At 43.6% G+C, this 11595-nt stretch overlaps 1 protein-coding gene across 1 annotated transcript in view; it reads right to left on the minus strand.

The window, feature by feature from the left end:
• The window catches only part of LOC148534448 (uncharacterized), a 74917-nt gene extending 68794 nt beyond the window's left edge, over nt 1–6123 (minus strand). Inside the window, exons 1-2 of the mRNA XM_088466867.1 lie at nt 6104–6123; nt 5553–5667 (exon numbers count right to left, since the gene is read on the minus strand). The gene's annotated coding sequence lies outside the window, so the exon portion shown is untranslated. The remainder of the gene's footprint in view (nt 1–5552; nt 5668–6103) is intronic.
• Nucleotides 6124–11595: the final 5472 nt, after the last annotated feature.

Genomic DNA, 11595 nt, shown 5'->3' on the forward strand with positions numbered 1-11595 from the left:
CAAAATCGATCTTTGATAAATTATCCCTAAGCGAGTGCTACAGTATGTTTAAGCCTGCTCTTTCAGAACTCATAGAGAAGCCTCCTTCCAATGTAGTTGATGAGCAGCACAAGTTGAGAAGTTGCTGACCTAGACATTGAGCATGCTATGGTAGAAGTTCAACAGGATGAGGGGGATATTTGTGTAGTTGACGCAGGTGCTAATGAGGATGTTGATGATGAGGATGTTCTTTATGTAAGTGAGGCGCCAGAGGAAGCAGTTATTGCCCATGATAAGAAGAAGGCCATTGTCATGCCTGTGCATAAGATGAAAAAATCCATCTGTTATGTGTGAAATTATTTTTACTCAAAGTTGAAAAACAATTGCCTTGCCACCTGTAGCGTTTGTAAAGCCACAGTAAGCAGAGGTAGGGACTTAAACCACCTAGGACCCACCTTCCATTTACGTCATTTGCAGCGCATGCATGAAAAGTTTTTCTCAAAATCAGAAACTTATGCTAAAAAATTAACAACAAGCAGTCCAGCAACATCTAGCTCCCTTCTCTATGCAAGATCCAAGCATCTGCAATCTCCACCACCAACACCTTCATCTTCAATATCCTCAATCATGATCTAAACTAGTCCTGCATCCAATTTGATAAGGCTAATTGAGTCCTCCCACCTCCAGGATTCCTCAGAAGAATCCTTGAGCACCAGGCCTGCTGCTGCTGCTGCTGGGGGTGGATCTTCATCCTAGAAGGGGACCAAGAAAACTACTACTAGTAGTAGTTTTAATAAACAATTGACTGTTAAACAATCCTGTGAGAAAGGAAGCAAACATGACAGCTACCATGCAGTTGCACAGCAGATCACTGACGCCATGACGGCTATGCTAGTGTTAGAAGATGAAATAATAGAAATTTAGGATGATAGTGTGGAGGAAGTGCAACAGGGGGTTGAGGGGGATATTGTTGTACTATCTGACACTAATGATGATGTTGATGATTAGGATGTTGCTTGTGTAATCAGCCACCAGTGGCAGCAGTTCTTGCTCATGATAAAAGGAAAGCCGTTGTCATACCTGGGTATAAGACTGAAAAGCCACCTCTTGGGCGTGGAATTATTTTCACCCAAATCCTGACATTTGTGAAGCATCTGTACCATTTCTGAATCCAAAGTTAGTAGAGGTAGCGACTTTAACCAACTAGGCACCTCCTCCCTGTTACATCATTTGAGGTGAGTTTATGCAATTTAACAAAATTATAAAAACTTGTAAAATAATAACGAGTAGTCTAGTATCAGCGTCCTGCAGTTTGGACCAGCACATGCAATCTCTACCACTAACACCCTCAACATCAACCTCCTCCTTCATGAATTGAGGTATTCCTTTCAAAAAATTGTTTTGTGGGGGCCCAAAAAAACCAAGGACTTCAGTAACAAAAGTGTCAGTTCTTGTGTATTCAGAAAGAGTGTTTAGCTCAGTCGGGAACATTGTGAGCGATCAGCATAGGAGGATTCTTCCATAAAATGTGGAAAAACTCATGTTCATAAAAATTAACTTAAAATTCTATAGGGAAGAGCTTCGTCTGCCAAATACAACATAGTACAGACACTTCTGTAATGGTGGATTCCAGTGGGATGAGCTAATATTGTGTGATGATGATGTTAACAATGATGAGGGTGAGGAGGATGAGGATACAAATTACATCTTCCCATTACCATTGTGGAGATGATTAACAATGCTGCCTTAAGCCCATTGATAGCTTGTTTTTTGGGGGCCCAAGCAAACCAAGCAGTTTAGCCACAAAAGTGGCAGTCCCTATTGCTAAAGTGCTTGGTTGGTTAAACTGTGCATATCCTTTTTAATATCCAACAAAGCATTGGTGGGAGGGCCCAAGGACAATTCCATCTTGCACAACATTTCTTTTCATAATGGGCTGTATTTTTGGGGGACATTGGGGACAGTCTTTTTTGCATAGACACACATTAGGTCATATTAGGAGGCTGACCTGCTGGCCATACTACCGCCCTCCTTCCTTATAAATATTCTTCATCAATCAGTTACATTAAATTAACAAACTAATCAATCCTTTCTTCCTTTACTTGCTTTTCACTACATACATACTCCACCTTGATTTCCCTGCACTGCTAATCTAGAACCAAAAAAAAAAGGGGGTCGGTGCTCATCTCTAAGCAAAATAAGTACATGCTTAAGACTGGGAAGGGGGGCACCACAGAAATTCTCCATTGTCGGATTTACGGTGGTGCAAAACTCCAAATGGTGCAGGTTCCACAAAAAGGGGCTATATATAATATTAAAAATATTAAAAATAAAATAGTAATCATAGAAGTTAATGATATACATTAATCTTGGGAACAAAAAAAAATTAAAATCTGGTAACTGTTAAACTGCCACACGGTCCACCGAGGCTCACGTGATCGTTCTGATCTCGGCTGTCCCGTTCAGTCGTCCACTGAGAATCAGTGCAGCAGCACTCAGTACAGTGTTGCCAGGTGGTTTTTTTTTTAGGTTTTTAAAGGCCTTGACGAGAATTTTGGAGATAACTTTTCTTTGGGTTTTTTTTTGAGGGAGCAAAATATATATATGGGGGCACCAAAATCTTTTAAGTGCTTAAGGTCTTTATTATCAAATATTTGTGGTTTATTCCATGAAAACACCTGTTTTTTGGGGGTAACCGCAAATATTTTGAATCACCCCCCATCTATGAAGGAGGGATCGCAGCAGATATGTCTGATACCTGCTGCGATCCCTCTATTTCCACAGGCAGCTTCAGCCCTCATATATTTCTATGGGGGTGCAATGCTGCCAGGTTTACCAACTTCGCATTCCGGAGATTGGCTCCTGCAGCTAACGCCATTTGAAGATGGTGTTAGACTGTTGTAGCCAGAAAAAGGAACCCCGGAACTCTTCCCGGCAATATGCTGGCATTCATGTGCAGTAGCACCAGCAGCACTTTGGGCACAATGCCGGGATGGGATCCTTTCGGAGCCCCTGTTCCTGCGAGTGCCAGATAGTACATTCCAACGCTATGATTACATCTTGAAATGTGATCATGGGTGTAAATATCGCTTCCAACCTAGCTCAATTTTCTTAATGTCAGGCTCTGGTGGGTTTGAAGTGAACAGGTGCTCCTGCCCATGCCGCTTTAGTCAGTGGCATCACAAAGGAAGTGCTGGCCAAAGTGCCAACTCCTTCTCAGTGACAGGAGCCAGGTGCTGCACTGTAACATTATGTGCAGCACTCGGCTCCTGACACAGTGAAGGAGCCGGCATTGCACACAGTATGGTCCCTGGGTGCAGTTCACATCTCCGAGACCCCTAGAGTGACTAAAACAGGGGTTTGGGCTGCAACCCGCGAAGTCACACAAGGCCACGCCCCCTCTGGAGTCTGCAGCTTTAACAAGTTAGTTTGCGAGCTGCAGACATGTATAACAGAGCAGAACAATGACAGTTGTTCAGAAATGTGACAGGATTTTCTCAAATTTCTAAATTTATGATGTGACATAATTAGATTTGAACGCATCCCAGATATTCTTATTATGACACATTTCTTTTACAGCTACTGGAGGTCTGGTGTGGATATAAGTCAGACTTGTTTACTTTCCCTGAATGGCTGGAAAAATCAGGTGTCTCTCCCGGCCGCCCACAAGAGAAAGCAAGTCTCCTGGACCGGCAGCCACCCCTTCCCCTCGGCATCTGCCCCGGGGTTGTCGCAATGATGTCATCGCACGACCACACCCCCACACCGCCCACCATAGCCACTGCCACGCAGTGTTGACCTGGCTGCTCTCTCCCAGAGGGGACAGCCATAAAGTCGGCAAGTATGACATATTTTTACAATTTATTTGTAAGTATATGTTTACAAGCAACATTATCTGGCTGCTTCTGATTCCCTACTTAATTATTGACTCATCAGCTGCTAGCACTTCACTCCTTTGTGGTCATCCATTCAGATTACTTATATTTAATTTCTTTTCGGATAACCTCCTTATTGCATATATTATATTTTATTACATTATGTTGTGTACACATAAGGCAAAGTAAATTTAGCATTACATGTTAGCACTATACTATTTTTGGATGTGAGTATGCACATTTTTTAAGATTGATATAAGCCTGACACAGAAATATTACTGCATTTTGAGCTGTATATACAGTAGTTTAATATTTGCGTGATTTGACATACACAGTCCGTGATATTTTGAGACAGAAAGATGGAGGTGATCAGACGCTGGGCCATTATTTCCATGGATTCTTTGTTTGCACCAAGTAACCGTAGTTTTGAGCCCATTTATCAGTGATTTTAAAACTCTGCATATGATAATGGTGCTCCAGCCAATCGGCTCCTAACTGTCATCTGTTTGAAAAATTACAGTTCGGAGCTAATTGGCTTGAGAACCATTTATTATCTTAAAACGTGTTGAAAAATGGGCCCCTTTATATGGAAGAGAAAATGTATAGAATAAATTTTATCCATGTAATCAAATAATTCCAGTCTACAATTAAGCTCTATATTAGGTTAATAACAAAAAATTTTGCAAAAGTGATAGTGGGCAGGACCTGGAAGTTTTGCCCACACGTGTATCTGGTCACGTAATGTAACACATTATGTCAAACTAACTTCGCTGAACGGCCGTAATTTTTCAGTTAGTAATTTCTCTTTTTAACCCTAATGGATCACCAGTGTCTGTTTTATGCATGAGCTCTACTGGTGTAAGGGACCCTACTCTATGTTATCTTTGTAGTTAGTCTCAGGATGCTGGTAGAAGTTCAGTTAATGGGGGGAGCAAATAGGACATAAATAGGCAGCAATTAGTAATGACTTTACAAAAGCAGGGAGGCCAGCAACATACAGTCTTACACCATATTAGGAGGCCAGCAACATACAGTCTTACAATATATTAGGAGGCCAGCAACATACAGTCTTATACCATATTAGGAGGCCAGCAACATACAGTCTTATACCATATTAGGAGGCCAGCAACATACAGTCTTATACCATATTAGGAGGCCAGCAACACGCAGTCTTACACCATATTAGGAGGCCAGCAACATACAGTCTTATACCATATTAGGAGGCCAGCAACACGCAGTCTTACACCATATTAGGAGGCCAGCAACATACAGTCTTATACCATATTAGGAGGCCAGCAACACGCAGTCTTACACCATATTAGGAGGCCAGCAACACGCAGTCTTACACCATATTAGGAGGCCAGCAACCTACAGTCTTACACCATGTTATTCACTTTGGGTGGGCAAATATGTACATACTGTGCTTGAATGGACATATGACATCACATATAGACCATACTTGCCAACTCTCCCTCATTGTCAGGGAGACTCCCTGAAATAGTAGCAATCTTCCTGATTGCACCTTGCTCCCGTTATGAAGCTGTTATATTAAAAAATAACCCAGAGATATATACATTCAAATGGGATCTTTAGTGTCATTTCTTTGCATTGGTTATAAGGCACAATGATCCCTATGGATACATGCATTTTATGGAAAGTATCAGTGTATTTTCAACAACACAAATAGATCTTACTTACTGCTTTTGGGCTCGTTTACATGTGGATGTAAGGCAATTTTATGACACGCCTCTCATAGGTGTTGTCCACTTTAACATGCGCTCATAGGTGTTGTCTTCACAGTCTCCCTGAAATGCTTTTTCAAAAGCAGGTAAGTATGATATAGACCCACTGTTTTGCCTTTTACTGCCCTTAAATCACCTTGTGGGAGCCATTTATCAATAGAGTTCAAGTCCCTATTACCACCAGTCATTCAATTGTTTAAGCTGCACTAGAGCTGGTTACTGTGAAATTACATGACCATTTCACTAATGTTTCCTAGACTAGTATCAATGCATATTCAAGTGCATTAAAATTAGTACAATATATTATTTGTGATAGATTCCTTTATTAGGCAATATACAGTAATGTAGAAAATATAATGTAGCAAAAATAAGAAGGCAACAACCACACACATTCACCTAGAAGTTATTGGCTTTCTGCTTTGATTTCAAACAGACAAACATCCCTGCTGTCAAGCTGTGTTACGTAACATGACTGACATATAAAACAGAGCAGAACGGAGTACTCACATAGGCAGTACACACACAGGTAGACTGGGAGAAGTGGAAAACAGATGATTCCCAGCAATATCTTCTGCCACAGACTGAGGTTCTGGTGTGGTACCATGGTAGTTGTCAAGTCAAGGTGGAATGGTCTGTATCTGCTTCCTGGTTGTGTCCTGCGTTATTGACTGCATGAACTTTAAACTGCAATGCGAGTTAAACTTTAAAGATATGAAACGTATATGACAGTGTCAACACAACCCTTTTTTTGAACATGAGCTTGGGTGTGCTTATATGACCTTTAGTTAAACTGATTACTTCCTTGACTATACTGTCTTTTATATTCTGGTGACTAATAATCTAAGCACAATACATCTTTACTTCAAAACACCACTATTCTTATTAATGAGATATAACTGTGCTTTGCAATCTGGAGAATGTTTCTGCAATTACCACCTTACTATTCCTATCCTGCACTACAGGCAGTGGCATCACTAGGGTTGGTGTCACCCAGTGCTGTAATTCATGGTGTTAACCCCCCCCATTAAAAAAAAAAAATCAGGACCAAACTGCGCAGCTCTGCTCTCTCACCCCCATTATCAGTCCTGCACTCACACTGCAGCGCCCTGTATTCTGGGACCTGGGTAGAGAAGAGAGGACGGTCTGATGGACTGGACCAAAATACTGCCACCACCAGTCCGCCCGCATCTCTCCCATGGCTACCATTAGTAATCATGGAGCCCAGTACAAGTGGATCATGTAGGGCCCCACTCCTACTCAAGCACCCTTCCCAAGGACTAATGGCTGCAAACGTGTAGCATGGAGTGCTGTGTGATTTAATAAAAGAGAATTGTGCTTACCTGCCATCCTTAGGTTCAGTTATGAGGCACTGAATATGGGATTGGTAAAAAATACTGCCGGATGTTAACCCGGCAGATGTTATACAGATGATGGAAAGCAGAGCAGCAGGATCCCGACTAAGGTAAGCCTCTAACTACCCCTAACCCTCCCTTAGGGGTGCCTAACCCTAACATCCCCCCCTAGTGCCTAACTCAAACCTCCCCCGTAAGTGCCTAAACCTAACCCCCCCTCCCCGCAGCCTAAACCTAACTCTCGGGGGGGGGTGCCTAACCCTAACCTCCCCCTGGGTGTGCCTAACCCTGACCCTCCCTTTCCCTAGCCTAACCCTAATCCAAAAAAAGGGGTATATACATAAAAAAGAGGAAGACTGATGAGTATAAGCGCTCCCCTAAAGACTTGGTGTTAAAGAAAAGCTGCTGCCAAAAAATGAAGAATGTGCAGATACTTCAACAAATGTGTTAAAAAGGGAATAATCGGCTGCACTTCTCAATAACAAATAGGACATTTAATTCATATAAAATTGATCACAATATATATAAAGTCATATGAGCAATAAATCTCTTCAATAAATATAGAGAATTTTACACATAAGTAATATACAATTCAATACAATACAGTCAATGTAAATAAATAAATATATCTTAAATATTATACCTTAATTATTAAAATAAAATAAAATAAATTAGAATGAAAATTCAATTAATTATATAAACAACAGAACTGATGTGGATAGTTCTTGTCTATTTAGATAGACAATATAGAGCAGCTGTGCTTGTGGCATGGTATTGTAACCAAACAGCAGTTAGAGGATTTTAGTTTTATGCCGGCATAAATTGTAAAGGTAGTCTGTATAAGTAGAAGTGAGCTCACCCGTTTGAAGTATGGGGTCGCGGTGTCTGTGAGGTATCCTGGTAAGTATCCAATAGAGGTACAAGGAAATATTGGTATGCACACCTACTGGGCTGCCACCAGAAATTGTGGGGCCCAGTACAGACAAAACAAGCAGGGCAGGCCCCCCCCTTCACAGCCCTTTCCCTCTACCCTCCACTCCCCCTAAATGTTATGCCCAGTGCTGGCGCTATGTGTCTCAGCACCCAGCGCTGTCCCACGGGGGTCTTTTATACCCAGCCAGCGGTGCCCACGCTCTGAGGGTGCCTGGAGCTGGCCCTAGTGATGCCCCCCCCTCTCCCTCTCAGTGTGACCCGTACCTCTTACCCTCAGTGTTACCCTTCCAGTGTGGCCCCCTCCTCAACATCTGGCCCATCTTATAGGGGTTGTTGAGCTTGAGCTGGAACTCCCTCTTGGTCCGGGACCTGAGCACCAGTCTCTTCTCCTGCAGCCGCTGCTGCTCCGGAGTCTGCTCAAAGTATCGGTCCAGCTGCTCAGGGGGCTCTCCCAGTACTCCATTATGACACCGGACACTGCAACAAAGGCAACTTGGGAGGGCAGATATGCAGTATGCATCGGCAGCCAGAGAGAAACAAACAGCGCTGCCGCTGGCACTTTTCAGATATATGGTGCCAGCCGCAAGCCTAATCACAGCTTGTGGGCCGGCAGCCAATCAGGAGTGACCACTCCTGATTGGCTGCTGGTCCGCGAGCAATACAGCTCGCGGACCAGCAGCCAATCAGGAGCGGTCGCTCCTGCTTGGGTGTCGGTCCGCAAGCTGTGATTGGCTCATGGCCAGCACTATATATCTGAAAAGTGCCTGCGGCAGCGCTGTTTGTTTCTCCCTGCCTGCAGGTGCATATCTGCACTGCTGCCACCTGGGCCCCCACTCTCTCTGGGCCTGGGACTACGGGCACGGCAGTCCCTCCCTGATGGCAGCCCAGCACACCTGTGTGCTGGTGCAGTATGGCAATTGTGCCCTCTTGTGATGTATGGTCAGCACAGGGAATAGGTCTTGAAAGTCACCACATAGGGTTGAAGCAGGGTCTTGTAGCAGGATATCCCGTGAACAAACATACCAGATCAGCAGTGTGTCCAGAGCTTCAGTCAAATAGAAGCGCTGTGTAGCTCTACCTCGATCCGTAGGCAATTAGTAGAAGCACTGTGCAGCTCTGCCTGGATCCATGGGACACTTGGTGTGAAGGCTGGGACTGCAGGGACCGCTTGACTGGGAGCTGTAGTTGGGTCTCAGGGTGGACAAATTTGTTTCTAAATTTCAGTGTTATAACTGTGTAAATACATACATATAAAAGACTACGTAGACATGGTTGAAATATTTTTCATAAGACAGTGGTCCTACAACCTAACTATGTTTAATCAGTGCCACCTTTAAAGATCACTGTCTTATGAAAAATATTTCAACCATGTCTACGTAGTCTTTTATATGTATGTATTTACACAGTTATAACACTGAAATTTAGATTGGAAGTAGATGTATTAAATATAGAATTAATGTTACAAAAAGCAGAACTAATGTTACATATTTTCACAAACGTTCGAGGTAGAAACAATGTTTCTCAAGCTCTTGCAAAATAGAGCATTCCAATAGAAAACCTTTTTTTCTCAGTCTCAGTCTTTGTTCACAGCTGAGAATGGTCTTAATCATGCAAATGACCCATGACCTCATAAAAAGATCGACCAGCATGTGAAAACTTACTCCTGACAAAGGTGTCTAATGACACAGAAATGCGTTGAGCTTTCCAGCATTACGGCAGAGACAATCCCACCACAGCACGAGGACACTATTCAGACCACACAGCCGGCATATACCCCTTCGGAGGCACTCCCTTTCCTGCTGCTACTTGATCCACACATCAGATACAGGAGGTCTCCACGCTGAGACCCAACTACAGCTCCCAGTCAAGCGGTCCCCGCAGTCCCAGCCGGGACTGCATTCACACCAAGTGTCCCATTGATCCAGGCAGAGCTGTACAGCACTTCCACTAATTGCCTACGGATCAAGGTAGAGCTACACAGCCCTTGTATTTGACTGAAGCTCTGGACACACTGCTGACCGATGTGTTTGTTAACGGGATATCCCGCTACAGGACCCTGCTTCAACCCTATGTGGTGACTTACAAGACCTATTCCCTGTGCTGACCGCACATCACAAGAGGGCACAATTGCCATACTGCACCAGCACACAGGTGTGCATACCAATATTTCCTTGTATCTCTACGGGATACTTACCAGGATACCTCACAGACACCGCGACCCCGTACTTCAAACGGGTGAGCTCACTTCTACTTACACAGACTACCTTTTCAATTTATGCCGGCATAAAACTAAAATCATCTAACTGCTGTTTGGTTACAATACACTGCCACAAGCACAGCTGCTCTATATTGTCTATCTAAATAGTCAAGAACTATCCACATCAGTTCTGTTGTTATATAATTAATTAAATTTGTATTCCAATTTAATTTATTTTAACAATTTAGGTATTATAATTAAGATATATTTATTTACATTGGCTGTATTGTATTGAATTGTATATTACTTATGTGTAAAATTCTCTATATTTATTGAAGAGATTTATTGCTCATATGATCTTATATATATTGTGATCAATTTTATATGAATTAAATTTCCTATTTGTTATTGAGAAGCGCAGCCGATTATTCCCTTCCTAACCCTAACCCTCCTAGAGGGGTGCCTAACCCTAAGACCCCCCCAGGAGCCCCTAACCTAACCCCCCCATGACTGTCCACACCCGGCGCCCAGCTTACTTCCGTTTGGTATGCCGGGCATCGGGCTACCGGCGTAGGTACTGTATAATGACAGGGCTGGCTTTTTGACTGCATCCCCTGAATATGGCTGCGTTTGTGTTCATCTATGCCTCTTCTGAACAGCAGCCAACAGCGATGGTTCTGTGTACTACATTCAGCAGATGAGGATGGAAACACATAAAGAGGGGAAAAGTGGAAGACAAGTTGGAGTCTGGTGGAATAATAGCAAAGTGGATGGTGGGAGCAGATAGGAGAAGAAGTTTGGGGAACAGATGGGATATGGAGAAAGATAGGATATTGTGAAGAGGAAGAAAAAAGTTACAGGGGGCAGAGACACACATGTGGAGTGGAGGAGGGGCAGATGCACTCATAAGGTGGTAAAGAAAAGGGCATAGGCACACATGGGAAATTGAGTTTCAGGCAGAGGCACATTGGTGGGTAAAAGAAAGCAGAGGGACACATGGGGTGTGGAGTGTGTGACAGAGGCACCCATGGGGAGTGGAAGGGGTGGAGGTACTCATGGAGGGGTGAGGCAGAATCGCCCATGTGGAGGGGAGGGAAACAGAGGCACACATACTTAGCTACATAGTGTAGAGACAAAGGGCCTCATTCAGCAGTGCACTGCAGATCGCAGATTCCCAATTATTGGGAATCTGCACGTGTTCAGGACCCATTCTGTGAGTTTGCAGAATGGGTCCTGCGTAGTCACATGTAGACCCTTGAATGCCTCTGCCTGATTGACAGGCAGAGACTTTTGCGTGTCGGCCCCATTTTCTGGTAGTGGCCAACCCAGAATCTGTGTTGATCAACGCAGTGTCCTGGGGCTTACTCAGCTGGCCTGGCGCCGTCCACCATCACGATGTCATCCACGATGGTCGCGATTGTGATCCCAACCTGTGACCTCTGTCGCAGTCCTGGGATCGAAAATGCAGCAGAGGGTGTCATACACCTCCTGCTGCATTTGTATAATAGCAAGGATGG

Source organism: Taudactylus pleione, unplaced genomic scaffold (genome assembly GCF_031769625.1).
Source record: "Taudactylus pleione unplaced genomic scaffold, aTauple2 ptg000066l, whole genome shotgun sequence".
Taxonomy (NCBI): Eukaryota; Metazoa; Chordata; class Amphibia; order Anura; family Myobatrachidae; genus Taudactylus; species Taudactylus pleione.